The sequence below is a fragment of the Bactrocera oleae genome, chromosome 5, assembly GCF_042242935.1.
Source record: "Bactrocera oleae isolate idBacOlea1 chromosome 5, idBacOlea1, whole genome shotgun sequence".
In the NCBI taxonomy this organism is placed as follows: Eukaryota; Metazoa; Arthropoda; class Insecta; order Diptera; family Tephritidae; genus Bactrocera; species Bactrocera oleae.
The window spans coordinates 24930049-24935989 of NC_091539.1; positions in this window are offsets into that span (position 1 = coordinate 24930049).

The following is a 5941-nucleotide window of genomic DNA, read 5'->3' on the forward strand; positions in this document are numbered from 1 at the left end:
ACTTTTTAAAGAAAATATTCAATATTCCTCTGATTTATGTATACAGTAAACCCCGGTAAAATATCACTCCTCCAATCCCTCTTATCTGCCTGTGTCTTGCTGCATCTCACGTTTTTTTTCTTAATTTTTTAAGGAAAACGTTAATTTTGTTTTAAATACGTAGACATTATTTTGTTTGGTACCACTCGCTTAAGTACCACAATCGCTTATGTACTACAAAGCACAAAAAATCTCCATCTTTGGTTTTGGCACTTAACCGGGTTTGACTGTATTTGTCAAAGAATGTGTGCATGTAAATATTCGAATTTTTTGTACACACATCTGACCGTATATATGCACATGACTTGTTGACTTTGTTTCCATTTACGCATGCCACGTTGTATATGAATAAGGGTTGATTTTGCACTTGTCATATGCGATGTATGTTGGTAAAAGTGTGTATGGTTCTGATTTCCCATGAAACAATGAGTGTACATATTTACATACATACGTTGCATGTAGACAAATTAACAATTATAATGGGTACTTTCATATTTGTTTACATGCACACATAATTATACATATACTTACATACCTATATATGTATAAGAATATTTGCGACCGCTTGGTCTTTTCTTAAGGGGTTATGTCAAGCAAGAGGAGTACAAAATCAAACCCAGATATCTGACTGAACTGAAGCAGTCCATTAGATAGATATTTGAGGCAATCCCGACGAACCCTCCAGCCCGCATTAATTTTCTAATTAGGTGTCGCATATGCGTGGCTGAGCATGGAGGAATAATTAATTGTATAAAATAAAATAAGATTTTCTATACAATACAAAAAAAATTAATGTAATGTATTGATTAAAAAGAAACTTATTACGGTTTATTTTTGTAGCACGATTCGTGAGCCGCCCTGTATATGCAGAATATCTTAAAATTATATGTAAATTCGTTTGCGCATTGTAAATATACGAATCTGTAAGCGTACATTTCTTAACATTGAATTTAGCATTATTTTTCTCTTTTAACATTCAAAATGCTCAATTCTGCTATTTTGCGCTCCGCAGGGGTAAAATTCTGGTGAAATCAGCTTATAATTTGTTTGTGGTGAAATGCACTAATGTTGGCGAGTAACCCTCCGTCAAGAGGAACATTTTGACAATCGGCACACCATGAACCTTTTCTATGATATACGTTCTCTGCTAATACCTTTTAATAATTTTAAATTGAAAATTTAAACTATGATGCATCACATTACAAAACACTTCGGCAAATACATTTAAATTTCGTATTTTCTTTAATTTTCATTTTTTGTATTGTTTATTAGTGGTCTTGAATGGCGGCAACAAATCCCTCCGTTCGCATATATTTTTGGTAGAATTTCAATTTGGTTGTTGTTGTTGTTGTAGTGGCAGAATTCAGAATTTTAATCTGGTCGTACCTGTCTTTCGAATTGCGAAACGTCAAAACCTACCCTATCCAGTCATTGTCAATGAAAGGAGAGTTGGGCATATCTTTATCTCTGATGTCATCCCTGATTACGCAGCAAGCAAGATGTGTGCAATATACGCATGTAAGTATGTAGCAAAAATCAACGATTTTATATGCCATTTAATATTGAGTGGGAATTATATTTTATCTTTGTTGAACATTTAAATTTATATGTAATTTGTTTGATATATCAGTTGTTAACTGTTCATAAATAATGAATATTCAAATTAATTAATACTGTGACGAACACTGATGATAGAACAAAATCGAATCGAGATATTGTAAATTGCCAAAATCAACTAGTTAGCGAATTCATAGATAAATTGCCAGAATGTTCTAGAGGCGATGTTATGTTAAAGAGCTACAATATAATAGCTGCCGGATTGTGCAGCAGACACAGTTGAGTGTTGCCGTGTAAAGAGCAATTAAGATGCAAGTAATATATTATGAATTCGGATAATGACTAGTAAAGCGTTAAGTTGTTTGGATTAGAAATAAAGATAAGTGTATAGCCATTAAATTGTTAGTTATCGTGAAATCCGTTAAAATACCTTAAACTTATATAATGTAGTATATACATATACATATATATAAGATGTTTAAATTTAAATATTAACACTTAAAATGTGTACTTAAACAAGTATTGTACATCTAATTATAAAATATTATAAGCACTTACTTATTTTAAACCATACTGTTCATCTGATTTGGCTCCATGCGGCTTCAAACTATTCAGCAAACTAAAAAAGTCAATGCTGGAGCGCCTGAGAGAAAGAAGGTGAAGAAAAATGAGTTGATTGAATTTTTTTAAGTAAATCATAATATAGATAAATAAAAAAAATGTGGAAAACGGTTGGCCTCAAGGGCCATCCCTGCAACTTCCCTCTAATTTCATACGCTAACGTTCAAATTTCGCTTTTTTCACTGCTTTTGAGCTCTTTGAAATTTTTCGTTTTCGATATCTAGCAAGTAAATCAACCGATTTCGATCCGGTTTGCGGCAAACGATGTGTTTCTTCAAGGTTTAGAACTGATTAGTTTTTGGTGTCGATCGGTCAAGTCGTTTGGAAAAAATTCGAAAAAAACGATTTTTCAAAATTTTTATTTTTGAGATTTCTCGAAATCTACTGGTCCGATTGGGTCCAAACTTACACGAAATTCAAGTGCAATGAAACCCTTTAGAATGCCGTTTAGTTTATTCAAATCGGTTCAGCAGTTTAATAGTTATAAGAGGGTCACATACATCCACACACACACACATACATCCACACATACATACAGACATACGGACATCATCGTAGAAATGTTCGGGGAAGCTTCCTCGACCCTCAGAACGTCGAGATCTGTTGAGAACTCGATTTTTGCAAAATGGGGTGAAACCAATATCTTCCCGATTTTTAGAAAATTTTCCATTTTCTTAGCGGGAAGTTAAAAAAATTGATCTTGATAGTGCATATAAGGTATCCGTACCTTTTATAATTTTGTTGCCTTAATGTGGACTTCAAAGCAGCATATGTATTTATGTAGTTTTTGCTGCTGTAACAGTACTAATCATTTCGCTGAGTGAAAGTTATATTCCTCCTGTTGCGTAGATCCGACCAGTGCTTCCGCATCTGCCGCGCTGTAAATCCGCACATTGAGAGGGAAGTGGTGGGGCAGGGAGTTACAAAATCCGACTTCCCATTTTTTCTACATAAATCGTCCTGAGGTAACTACAATATTTATGTATACTACAATATAAATGCATAGGAAGATTTTCGAGTACTTTTTCCATTAAATTAAGTCGTATGTCATGAAAAGCACTTTCAATATTGACTTCTAAAGGGTGAAGAGAGTCTGGTTTATTGCTAAAGACCAATGATTTCAAATAACCCCACAAGAAGTAGTCTAATGGTGTTAAATCACAACTTCTTGGAGACCATTCAATGTCACAATTTCTTGAAATTATCGAATGACGAAACTTTTCTTGCTATAATTCGGTTGTTGCATGTGCTGTGTGGCACATAGCCCCGTCTTGTTAGAACCAAATGTCGTCAAGATCAACTTATTCCAATTGCGGCCATAAAATGTTGGTTTTCACCGATCTATACCGCTCTCCATTAACGGTGCCATCGGCTTCATTCCGAAAGATATACAGATTTTCTTCGCACCAGAATCGACATTAAAAGGCAAAAGCGCACGAAAAGTTGCAACTGGAGAACAATTATTTTGATAATAAAATTATATATTTTAATTTGTAAACGTTGTTCTTGCGTATATCTTTGCATGATGAACTTCTAAACATTACTGAATACAATGGCCAGAAATTACAACATCTTTGTTTTTAGTGTTGTAGGACGGTGGACTCACATTCAAATAAAACTGCATTTCAGCTGGAATAGCCTGCAATACCAGAGAACGTATATCATAGAGAAGGTTCAATTGCGGACCAGCGTGTGAATTGTCAAAACCTAACAAGATTTTATTAGTGAATTTCACCAAATCTGGCTCGGAAGGAGAAATTTTAACAGTGGCGCGTAAAAGAGCTGAGCATTCAATGAAAATTATGCTCAGAGACTTGCTTTGATATTACAGCTGCATGTTAGCCTTTTGGCTTATATTTTTATACGTTAATATGCAATCATATTTATTGATATGAATATCATTTTGCGAATTTTTATGAATGCATGCAAAACTGATAAGATCTATTAAATTATGGAATTTCGAAATAATATTTATAGTCAATTTGGGCATTTAATAATATTATATAGTTTTTACATAATATGCATTCTTATATAATTTTATATCTTTTATCATATTAATCTTATATAGTCATATGTACATTTATCTGAACATGCGCATTTGAATGTACGCATTCAGAAATTCAAATCATAATTTATCACTTATCTATACACTATATGCAGATAATGTTAATAAAAATACAAATATTCATATATTAACATTCTCTGCTATATGTGCGCATATTGATTTATATGTCAACATATATATGTATTTATGTATATATAACATTGCCAACAAATAATGCATACACAAACCAACCTACATACATATGAATATCCGTACACATGTATATATAATATGTCACCTGCAAAAACTACAAACATTGTTCTACAAAAACAACAATCGTCACAAGTCAATATGTCAGCCAAATAGGCGAAGCCCAAATTTATAGTAAATTGCACAACAACAACATTTCCATTCATGAACGCAGGCGTACTTTTAACAAGCAACCTCGCTTCATTCATAAAAACAGATACCCTCACATCCCCCCGAGCATGCTTTTGCCTACAAGCGTCTTTTCACGACGATGGCAAAAGCTAAAAATCATAAATTGAACAAATTTCTGATATTCCCTCTAGAAGGGAAAAGTGACAACCCCTCAAATATGAGTATTAAAATATTTTAGAATAAAAGTGACAACATAGTATATTTGTCGATTTACAATTCAAGAAACTTTTTAAAGAAAATATTCAATATTCCTCTGATTTATGTATACAGTAAACCCCGGTAAAATATCACTCCTCCAATCCCTCTTATCTGCCTGTGTCTTGCTGCATCTCACGTTTTTTTTCTTAATTTTTTAAGGAAAACGTTAATTTTGTTTTAAATACGTAGACATTATTTTGTTTGGTACCACTCGCTTAAGTACCACAATCGCTTATGTACTACAAAGCACAAAAAATCTCCATCTTTGGTTTTGGCACTTAACCGGGTTTGACTGTATTTGTCAAAGAATGTGTGCATGTAAATATTCGAATTTTTTGTACACACATCTGACCGTATATATGCACATGACTTGTTGACTTTGTTTCCATTTACGCATGCCACGTTGTATATGAATAAGGGTTGATTTTGCACTTGTCATATGCGATGTATGTTGGTAAAAGTGTGTATGGTTCTGATTTCCCATGAAACAATGAGTGTACATATTTACATACATACGTTGCATATAGACAAATTAACAATTATAATGGGTACTTTCATATTTGTTTACATGCACACATAATTATACATATACTTACATACCTATATATGTATAAGAATATTTGCGACCGCTTGGTCTTTTCTTAAGGGGTTATGTCAAGCAAGAGGAGTACAAAATCAAACCCAGATATCTGACTGAACTGAAGCAGTCCATTAGATAGATATTTGAGGCAATCCCGACGAACCCTCCAGCCCGCATTAATTTTCTAATTAGGTGTCGCATATGCGTGGCTGAGCATGGAGGAATAATTAATTGTATAAAATAAAATAAGATTTTCTATACAATACAAAAAAAAATAATGTAATGCATTGATTAAAAAGAAACTTATTACGGTTTATTTTTGTAGCACGATTCGTGAGCCGCCCTGTATATGCAGAATATCTAAAAATTATATGTAAATTCGTTTGCGCATTGTAAATATACGAATCTGTAAGCGTACATTTCTTAACATTGAATTTAGCATTATTTTTCTCTTTTAACAT